The sequence below is a fragment of the Cavia porcellus genome, unplaced genomic scaffold (assembly GCF_034190915.1).
Source record: "Cavia porcellus strain 051 isolate PalLab524CR breed Dunkin Hartley unplaced genomic scaffold, mCavPor4.1 scaffold_1, whole genome shotgun sequence".
NCBI lineage: Eukaryota > Metazoa > Chordata > Mammalia > Rodentia > Caviidae > Cavia > Cavia porcellus.
The window spans coordinates 175,643,438-175,655,380 of record NW_026947484.1 but is presented as its reverse complement, the minus strand read 5'-3'; positions in this window follow the sequence as shown (position 1 = coordinate 175,655,380).

Sequence of the window (11,943 nt, the reverse complement as noted above, 5' to 3'; positions counted from 1 at the left end):
CATACCATAGGAACACAAGACTTGATCCATAATTTCGCCACCCTAGAATGCTTTTTTCCAATGCAGCACTGACAGATAAATCTGCTGAGACTAATGCTATCTTGACATTGCTGAGAACAGGCCTCATGTAATAAAGAATGGCAATAAATCCACTGGCCTTGTTCTCCCCCAGCAACATCCAGGATCTCCTGCCACTGAGTGGCTTTTCCATACCCTCCTGCTGCTGCAGCCTCAAACTAGAATCAGTTCTTCTCCACCCTGGAGTTTCCCAGTGTTTGTATGGTGTCCCAGCTTGTGGGTGAGTTAACATAGATGCTAGAGACATATTGTGGATTAGAATAGACAAGAGACGTGAAAATTCGTGACAATATCAGATTCTGATCAAAGATCAGAGTCAAACAAAGAATAACGAATACATAGGGTACTGGGGGAGGAGGGAGTTGGGTTCTGAGACATCAGCAGGTAACTTAGTAACAGTGTTAAGACCCAGGGTTATAGGGTAATTCAAGTCTCCCACCCACTGGCTCATATGGTGGACTGATTAACATAATCCCTGGATAGGCTGAATAGATTAGGCAAGGAGAGAAACTCAATTTCCAAGTCGAAAATTAACTTCTGGAGGACATTAGATTGGCTGCTGCTTGTTGATATAAGGTAGCAGCCAATTACAGGGCTTCCCACACTATTACAGCTCCCTCCCAACTTGGAGGGCCTCCTACTCACCAGATACCTCTTCATGTGCTATACCTGCTTCACCTGACCACTCTCCACCCTGCACAAAATCTGGATGGCAGTTTGGCCCCAAGACTTTGCCCCTCATCCCACAGTTTCCATGCCAGGAAGTAACAGGGGCAGAGAGAATTGTAAGAGTCCATGTTACTTCTCTTGGAAAGATCTCTGGAAAATTAATCAGTGTGCAGAGTTCTAACTCAATATATCCAAGAGTTTGGGTTTGACTCAGCCACACTGAGATAAATGTGATCTTTGGCTCCAGTCTTTCTTCAGAAGAGCAAGAAGGAGTGATCTCCCTGGCTTAGTCTTAATCTTATGAGCCAACATCTTCACCAGACATCTTCCCAAAGGAAGGATAGCTTTCCCCTAGGAAGCCCCTCACTGGAACCTTTAGGCAGTATCTGAGGACCTAGCAAGCTGAGATGACATGGTTTCTTACTTAGTAGAAGAACTTGCAGGGTAGTCCATAAGGCAATTAAGTTTGGTAAGCTAAAGGAAACCACTCAGAACAGGGATGAAAACGCAGCTCCGTTTATGGCTTGCTCACTTGGCTCCTGCCCTTTAGTGAGAAATGGAATTAGACTCAGGAAGGCCAGAGTGATAATTTACCCTTAGGATGCATTTTATTATCTAATTAGCACCAGACATTCATTAAAAATTACAGAAACTGGATGCCTGCTCTCAGACCTCACATCAGGGCCTCATTAACTTAGCATCAAAGGTTTAATTTTTTTGTCTTGGTGAGACAGGGCACCACTATGCAGTTCAGGCTGACAGTGAGCTCACTTTGCAGCCCAAGCTGGTCTCAGTCTTGCAGTGATCCTCCTGCCTCAGTCTCCAAGGTGCTGGTCTTACAGGTAGCTGTCACTGCTCAGTTTTTAATAATAGAGATGAAAGTGCTTGAAAACAGTGCATTTCTGAGCTGCAGATGGTGGTCTCTGCTCCAAGACCCTTCAGGCTGGAGCACAGACCCAGACTACTTCTAAAAGAATTTCCAAGGCCTCCCTGCCCGAGGATATCCCAGGGCCATGGCCCTAATGCCTCCGGAATGTTCACTGGGCCATGGAATGCCCACAGCCAGCTCCTTCCTATTGGGGTCTGTTCTGGAAGTTGCAGTCTCTCCTGGAATTTGGATTGTCCAAAGCTAGTAGCTTCCCCTGATGGCTCTGGGCCATATCCCCAGAACCTGTGCCCCCCAACAGGCTCCTTCTCAGACTTTCTTAGCCTGGCCAATGAGGACTGACTAGGCCCCAAATGTGCAGAGGCTCCCTGAAAATTTTGAGTGCAAAGCTCTGGGTGACTCTTACAGTGCAGAGCAAGACCACCCATAGCTCGCTAATGCAGGTACTGCCTTTCTAGTTTGCCTTCCTTCCAAAATCCAACCTCCTTGCACCAGGTACTATTTGGATTTTGATGGCAAATCTCCAGATCCTTAAAACCTCCCTCAACCTGCTGTCAATTGGGGCAACACTTTTCCCACACTCAGTGTAGTCTCCCCAACTTGCCCTGTTCTTCTTTTAGGGTGAGAGATCCTAAACAATATTCCCTACACTCTGACTGCCACTGGACACATGCCTCATAGCCACCCTAAATACTCCCCATCCACCAGCAAACCTCCCATCTTTCGCCCTCACCTGAGTCCCAGAGTCTGGGACCCCTCCACCCCATCCCTGACTTGGTTCCAACAACTACTCAGTATCCTTCACAAGCTGATCCCCCCATCCTGCCCAAAAGTAGTACCTCATTTCTGACTCAGCTTAATGGGGACTACAGGTTATTATTTCTCAGCTACTATGACATGATCTTTCAATTCCTGTTAATTCTCTTTTGTTCACCCCATTTCTTCCAAGTCAAAAGACAGATGGCTCTCACAGACTGGTGTAAGACTTCTGCACTATTAATCAGATTGTCCTTCCTATGCACCCCGTAGTGCCCCACCCCTTTATCCTCTTAACTTTGGGCCCCAGTGTACCACTCAGCACTGTGTTAGATTTATAAGAGGCCTTTTTATTATTTTGTTTTGCTATTCCCTTGCACCTTCCTCACAGCCTCTCTGTGCCCATTCCCTGGACAGTCCCTGACACTTCCCAGTCCCAGCAGTTAACCCAGACTGTTCCACCTCAAGGGATTTCCGGGACAGGCTGCACTATTTCAGTCAGGTCCGTGCATGACTTGCTTTCCTGTCATACTCCTCCTCTCACCTTATACACTATGTAGATGACCTCCATCTCTGCAGCACCTCCTATGAGTCATCCTGCAGGTCACTCTTCCTATTGCAGCACCTAGATTCCAAGGAACAGTGTGTCTCTCCCTCCACAGTCCCAATCTCTTCCCTGTCTGTCACTTATTTGGGCATCATCCTTCACAAACACACCAGTACCTCTACGTCATGTGGATTTGATCTCCCGGATCCCAACTCCCACCACCAGACAACAGCTCCTCTCCTTTCTCAGCTGTGTTGGAGGACAGCTGTGTGTTCCCAGCTTTGCCCTTTCCACTGAACCCCACTACAAGCTTACAAAGGGAAACCGTGCAGCCCAGAGACCCCAAGACCTTTCCTCACTCATCCTTTCAAACCTCAAATGGAAGCCCTAAAATCTTTCCCCATCTAAGCCCTTTCCCAGATCATGCCCAACCCTTCAGTTTTCATAAAACTGCACACAGGAGATGTCAATACGAGTTCTGTCCCAGAGTCCCCCCCACACTCCATGGGTTCCTGTCCAAACAATTGGACCCTAGTATCTTAGGCTGGCAGCTCTGCCTGTGTGCTGTGGCCTTGGCAGCCCTGACACTCATAGAGGCATCTAAGATCACTAGATACATCCCCCCACTCTTTATTTGTCTTGTGTTCTTCAGGCACTCATGGCTTTGCCCTGCCTCTCACACTTTATCTCTGCCCCATGACTTCTTACACTCTATGCAATTTTTACAGAAACTCCCATGATTTCCATGGAATCTCAATTCATTAACCCACCTTCCTTAAAGGGCCAGAGCCCCATGACTGTGTGTCTGTAATCCATTTAGCAACCTCCTCTTTTCCACACATTTCTACTCTCCTGCTTCCCAACCTGGTCACACCTGGTTCATGGATGGAAGTTTGTATAAGCCTTCTCCCAGCACCCTGCCAGGAATACCCTAGAATCTCCCAGGATTCTATCATAGAGGCTGATGCCCACAGGTACCATTCAGGCAAAACTAATTGTGCTTGACCCATGCTCTCAGACTAGTTAAGAGCTTACAAGTTAATATCCATACACACTCAAGGCACGCACTGCTTATACTGCGTATTAATGCTGCCACTGGAGCATGAAGAGGATTTCTCACTTTAGTCTTCAATCATTAATTCTCCACTCAATAAAGCCCTTCTTCAGGCTGAGAGTCCTTCACTGCAGTCCATTACCAACAAAGCTGAGAGTCCTTCACTGCAGAGGACATCAAAGACTTTGAGATCCCACTGTCAGCAGAAATGCCTTTGCAGATAAAACTGCTTAAGAGGCAGCTGGCCTCCCCTAACTCCCTGGTGAGGGTCAGTGTGTCACCATTTGGGGCATAACTGTACTCAACACCACAACACAAGACTTTCCCACAAAAGATGAATGCTTCTGAAGTCCGGGAAAGTTCTTACTCCTTGTTTCACAGGCCCACACCATGCTCTCAACCTTCGATGATAAATTTTCAGTCAGGTTATAGACCCCTAATTGGACTGACTGAGCCTCTTACTTGGTTTCCCTCTTGGAAAACTGTGCTTGAAACTAACTGTTCAGTGGTTTTCTACTACGCCTCCCTCAGGGTTTCCATCATCCCTCAGGGTTTCCTGAGGCTCCCTCCTTTCCTGCTCACCAGACTCCAGGCTTCTTCCCAGCACAGGGCTGGCAGATTGATTTTCCTCACATGCCATTAATGCAGAACATAAAATACCAGATGGATGGATGGAATCTCTGTCTGCAGAGTCAAAGAAAGCTTCCACTGTTACATTTTTAAAGCTTTTTTTTATTTTAAAGAGAATAAAGCAAAACCAAGCAAACAACACAAATCAGATGAGAGCGAGACAATGCAAATAACACAGGGTTTCAGAACAAGACAACAGGAAATCAACAGTGGCTACCATAGTATCTCTTGTGTTCTTCAAAATAATTGTCCATGCCCTCACACACAATAAGTTACTACAAAACAAAGGGGTATAAAAGCAATCAAAGCAAAAGAAAGCCTTATGGGCCTTAACAACCTTAAAAATCAATAATGGCCACCATAATGTCTCTTGTTTTCTGCAAAATAGCTGTCACACATTTGAAATCAAATAATTGAATGCAGACTAAAACCAATCAAAACCAAGAATAAAAGCATTAATCGATTTTGAAACAAAATGATAGGCAATCTGCAATGGCTCTTGTGGTGTCTCATTTTCTTCAGTGTAGCTTTTCATACCATCACACTTAAGAACATCGATTCTTGTAAATTTTTCAGGTGAATTCTAGGAATATATAAGTCTATACTTGTACATATATCCTTTCTGTATTAGAGGGAAAATCAAAACAAAACAAAGTATAAGAAAAATGAGAAATAAGAGTGAAATATATAACTATAAGAAGGAGCCTAAAACAATAATGATATAGGCTTTCAAAACAAGGTGGTAGGAACATAACAAATTTTGTAGTATACTTTCATTCAAAAGTCTTACTCAGATTACCAGATATAGTCATAAAAAATTTATCTAATCCTAGAAAAGTTAACTTTTTTGCTACCAGAACTAATAAATTAGTAGTGCAATCATCTTAGTAATGTTGTGTGTATATACAAATATATATATATATTTTTTTTTCTTTTCCCTTTCTTCTTTTCTTTTTCCCTGATTTACTTTTTCCTCTTTGAGTAGTTTCTTACCTTTTCACAATAATTATGGAGGATTTTGTGTATCTTATTTATTCTTTCAGTTTCTTACACCAGGGAGAGAATATGGTGATCTACAGGAGGGAGTTTGATTTATTTCACTTATGAGTATGGTCTCAAGTCACATCCATTTACCTATAAAAGTCTCAGAGTGGTTTTCTTTGTAGTTGAGTAGCATTCCGTTGTATAACAATATCACATATTTTTTATCCATTACTCAGTTGCCGCACATTTGGGTTGTGTCCAAGATTTAGCTATTACAAATTTTGCTGCTATAAACATGGTATCCATATATCACTGTGGTATGATGTTTTCAATTATTATGACAGTGTGCTCAAAAGTTGAATAGCTGGTTCAATGGAACCTCCAATCTCAGCTTTGTTTATTTAAAAAAAGATTAAGATAAAAGTAGACATAACACAGGTCAGAACAGAACAATTTATGTAACATGGTGTTTCACCACAAGACAATCCGACATAACAGTAGCTACCATAGTGTCTCTTTCCTTGAAATGTTTGAGTACAACTTCATATGCTATAGTGTCAAACATAAAAAGACAGTGTGAAGCCATTCAAGAGAATGAAAATATTAGAGAGTATTCAGAACCTACTAACAGAAAACAATGATTTCCATATTATCTCCTTATCTATAAAAATTTTTGTTTATATTATCACATATAATAAAATCCACTAAGATAAAACATGACTAAACCAATGGAGACAGAAGAACAAATGCTTGGTGGGACTTCAAAACAAGATGATATTAAATCATCACTAGCTATTACAGTATCTTGTTTTCTTCAAAACAGCTGTTCATACCATCACAGACAATAAAATCAAACACCCCAGAATAAAACCATTCCAATTAATGAGTGAAAACTTTATAAGGCTTCAAAGCCACATAATGGGGAATCATGATTATCACATACTTTTATGTATTCAAATCATTTCTTACAATAGGTAAACTATTCGGTATTCATACATGTGAGTTTGATTTATTTCACTTATGAGTATGGTCTCAAGCTGCACCCATTTATTTATAAATATCTCAATGTGATTCCTCTTTATAGCTGAGTAGTACTCCATTGTATAAAAATACCACAACTTTTTTATCCATTCCTCAGTTGATGGACACTTAGGTTGTTTCCAAGATCTGGTGATTACAAATTGTGCTGCTATAAACATGAGTGCACATATATCAATGTGGTATGATGTTTTCAGTTCTTCTGGGAATATGCCTAGAAGTGAAATAGCTGGAACAAATGGGACTTCCAATCCCACTTTTCTGAGAAATCTCCAGACTGACCTCAATGGCTGTACCACTCTACACTCCCACCAACAGTGCAAGAGAGTTCCTTTTTCCCCACATCCTCTCCAGCATTTGTTGTTGGTAGTTTTCTTGATTCTGGCCATTATTTCTGGAGTGAGATGAAATTTCAGTGTTGTTTTAATTTACATTTCTCTATTGAGTAATGATGATGAACATTTTTTCATGTATTTATTTGCCATTTGTATTCCTTCATCTGTGAATTGTGTATTCATCTCAGATGCCCATTTTTGGATTGGATCCTTGAATTTTGGGGGTCTGATTTTTTAAATTCTTTACATGTTTTACACAGAAGTCCTTTGTCTGCGGGACAGTTCACTAAGATTGTTTCCCAGTTCTTAGGTTTTCTTTTCACTATGTTGGAGATTTCTTCTGACGTGCAGAAACTTTTTAATAAAACATGATCCCAATTGTTTATCTGGGTAGTATTTCCTGTGTGATTTGATTCCTGTTCATGAATTCCCTACCTACCCCTATGTCTTCAACATTTTTACCCACCTTCTCTTCCAATAGATTTAGTGCTTCTGTTCTAATATTCAGATCTTGACCCATTTAGATTTTAATTTAGTACATGGTGATAGGAGTCTAGTCTTAGTTTTCAGCATATGGAGAGTGAGTTTTTCCAACACCATTTATTAAAGAGATGGTCATTCTTCCAGTGAACGTTTGGCCCCTTTATCAAAGATAAGGTGGTTGAGTGTGTTTGTAGTTGTGATTGTATCTTCTAATCTATTCCATTGATCTTTGGCTCTGTTTTGATTCCAGCACCATGTTGATTTTACTACAGTTGCTTTGTAGTGTAACTTCAAGTCAGGGATGCTGATACCTTCTGCCTTGCCTTTGCTGCTTAGAACTGTCTTTGCTATTCTAGGTCTCTTCTGGTTCCAGATGAATTTTAGGAGTGATTTCTCTAGATCTATAAGGTATATTGATGGTTTTTTATTGGAATAGCATTGAATCTGTATAACAGTTTTGGTAGAATGGCCTTTTTCACAATATTTATTCTTCCTATCGTGAGCAAGGATGTCTTTCCATTTTCTGAGATCCTCTTCAATTTCTTTTTTCAGGGTATTATAATTTTCCCTATATTGATCTTTCACTTCTTTTGTCAGAATACTTCCTAAATATTTCATTTTTTATTTATTAGTGTGAAGTGTGTGGCTTCTCTTATTTCTCTCTCTGTGATTTTGTTGTTACTGTATAGAAATAAATGCTGTTGATTTTTGAGTATTAATTTGTTATTCAGCTACATTGCTGAATTTATTTATTATATATAGGAGTCTTTCAATCGCGTTTTGGGGTCTTCCATGTAGATTATCCTGTCATCTGCAAATAATGATCATTTAACTTCTTCTTTTCCTATCTTTACCCCTTTTGTTTCTCTCTCTTGTCTAATTGCTCTAGCTAGTATTTCCAATAATATATTAAATAGGAGTGGTGATAAGGGACATCCTTGTTTTGTGCCTGATTTTAAAGTAAAGGTCTTCAGTTTTTGGCCATTTAGTATGACAACGGGTTGTTGGTTTGTCCTAGATGGCCTTTATTATATTGATGTAAAGACAATCTATTCCAGTTTTCTGTAAGGTTCTTATCATGAATGAATGTTGGACCTTTTCAAAAGCTTTTTCTACATCTATAGAAATGATCATGTTATTCTTACTATTGGTGTTATTGATATGGTGGATTACATTTATTGATTTACATATGTTGACCCTGCGCTGCATGCCTGGGATGAATCCGACTTGATCATGGTGTATAATCTTCTTGTTGATTTGCTGCATTCTGTTTGCCAATATTTTTCTGAGGATTTTTCTATCTGTGTTCATTAGGGAGACTGGCCTGTAGTTCTCTTGTTCAGTTCGGTCTGTCCATGGTTTTGGTACTAGAGTAATATTTGCTTCCAGGAATGACTTAGGAAGGATTGCTTCCCTTTCAATTTCATTGTTTAATTATTTGTTTCGCTTAGTGGTTTATTCATTTTCATTGAAGAGTTTGAGAAGTGTTGGCCTTAAGTCTTCTTTGTATTTCTTGTAGAATTCTGCAATGAATTTGTCTGGGCCTTGCCTCTTCTTTGTGTAGGTAAGGACTTAATTACATTTTCAATTTCATTAATAGAAACTGGGTTATTCAGCAGTTTTACATCTTCTTGACCTAGCTTTGTTACTTCCTATGTTTCTAGGAATCCATCTATCTCTTCTATATTATCAAACCAACGAGAGTAGAGGTTTTGGAAATAGGTGTTGATGATCTTCTATATTTTTACAGAGTCTGTAGTGATTTCACCTTTTTCATTCCTCATTGCATGAATTTGAGCTTTTTCTTCCCTTTTTGAAATAATGTTGGCTAGGGGCTTATCCATTTTATTTATTCTTTCAAAGAACCAACTCTTTGATTCATTGATTCTTTGGATTGTTTTCTTAGTCTCTGTGGCATTAATTTCTGCTCTGAGTTTTATAATTTCCTCCCTTCTTTTGGCTTTGGGCTTGACCTGCTCTTTGTTTTCTAGATGTTTGAGGTATAGCATCAGGTTATTTATTTGTATTCATTCTGTTTTCCTGATGTGGGAACTCAGTGCAATAAATTTTCCTCTGGGGACAGCTTTCATTGCATCCCACAGATTCTCGTAAATTGTATTTGATTTTCGTTTGCTTATAGGTATTTTTTAATTTCTTCTTTAATTTCCCCTGTGACCCACTGATTACTCAAAAGCATGTTATTCAGTTTCCATGTGTTTGTGGGATTTTTGCTCTATCTTTAATTGTTAATTTCTAGTTTCATGGCTCTATGATCCGGTAACATTCATGGGATAATTTCCACTCTTTTGCATTTACTTAAATATGTTCTGTGGAATAGTATACAGTCTATTTTAGAGACTGTCCCAAGTACCGCTGGAAAGAATGTGTATTCTGATGTTGTTGGATGGAACACTTTGTATATGTCTATGAAGTTCATTTGTTCACAGGTGTGATTCAGTTCTGTTATTTCTTTGCTGATTTTATGTCTGGCTGATCTGTCCCTTGGTGTCAATGATGTGTAAGGTCTCCTGTTATAACTGTTATCGCTTATTTGTTTTTTGATTTCTAGTAGTGGTTGCTTTATATAACTGAGTGCTCTGGAATTTGGTGCATATCTGATTGTTATCTCTTCCTCTTGAAGTTTTCCCCTAATCAGTATGTAATGACCTTCTTTATCTCTTCTGATCATTCTTGGTTTGAAGTTCTCATTGTCGGCAAATAGAATAGCTTCCCCTGCTTTTTTGGGGGTTCCTGTTGCATGAAGTATTGTTTTTCATCCTTTGACTTTCAGTTTGTGAATTACTTTTTGGGTTAGATGGGTTTCTTTTAAACAGCATATGATTGGATGCTGTTTCTTGATCCATTCTTCCAGTCTGTTTCTTCTAATTGGTGCATTGAGACCCTTTATATTAATGGTTATAACTATCCATATATTGGTTTATTGTTGACCTGTTATCTTTCTGCTGTTGCATCTTTATCTTTCTGTTGTGTTTGGGCAGGCAGGCCCAAAGCACTGCTTTGCTTAGTGCTTTTTTCCTAAGTGTATCTAAGCTCTCTTTTCATAATCTTTGCAGGGTTGGCATGGTGATCATGAAGTTCTTGAGCTGTTCTTTGTCATGGAAGTATCTTATTTCTCCATCAATTTTGAAGGACAGTTTTTCAGGGTCCATCAGTCTAGGTTGGAAGTCATTTTCCTTTAGGATCAGAAATACTTCACTCCCAGCTCTTCTTGACTTTATTTCTTGTGCTGAGAAGTCTGCTGTTATTCTGATAGGCTTGCCTTTATAGGTAATCTGTCTTTTCTCTTTGACAGCTTTTAACATTCTATTCTTATGTTGGATTTCTGGGATGATGATTATTATATGTCTGGGTATAGTTTTACTTTGGTGATAGCTATTTGGAGTTCTATATGCTTCACTGATCCTGATGTCATTTTCCATTCTTATGTTTGGGAAATTTTCAGCTATTACTTCTCTAAATATCCTCTTGACATCCTTTATGCTGTCTCCTTCTTTTTCATTTATCCCTATCAATCTTATGTTGTTTTTCTTTGCATGATCTTGCAGCTGTTGAGTTGTTATTTCCTGATTCCTTGTTATTTTTTGAAAGATACTGCCTTTCCTGCAATCTTGTCTTCAAAATCTGATATTCTATCTTCACTATCATTGAAGTGGTTTTTATAACTTTCAATGGAATTTTTGATTTCGTGTATATCTCTTTTCTTTGCATCTACTTTATGTATTCTGTTTGTTTCTTATGTTGTTCATCCAGGGATTCTATTTTTTGTTTAGTTTCTCCAATTTTTAACTGTGTCTTTTTAGTTATGTTCAGCATCTCTTTCATTTCTTTTATCATTTTTTCTTTTACCTAGGAGATTATTTCTAGTTTGAATATCTTTAAAGCCTCCCATAGCTGCTTCTTTATGTCAGTTGCTATTGTTTCAGGTGTATGGCATATGTTTTCTTCTATGTACATAGCTCTTAAGGTCTCTTGATATGGTCTGGAGGCTTGAGGTTGTATTTTCATCTTTCATTTTGTCATTTTTCTGTATTTCTGTGTTTTAAGTGTTATTCCAAGGCTTTCCCAGGGCCTGTTGGAAACCTTCTTCTATGATCTCAGGTTCTGGGTTTCTCGACCCCCAGTTCCCAGGGTTGAGAGAGGTCACTGGTGGTAGGGCAGGCAAGCCCAAGCCTTGCTGAGCTGGTTCCGTACAGCAGGAGCTGTAATCCTTGCTGGTGGGAGCAAGGATCTTAAACTCCCTCCCGGGGCTCAGGATGGTGTGAGAACACTCACCCCAGGCCAACCAGTCTCCAGAATTGAGGGCACAGGCAGGTAGGCTCAAATCCCTGGAGTTGACCTAGTATGGCAGGAAGCTGGCAAGTTGGAATAGGCAGGCGCAAGCCCAGCTCCAATCCCAGGTTTTTGTGGAACCTCCATACTGATTTCCACAGAGGTTGCACCAATCTACACTCCCATCAACAGT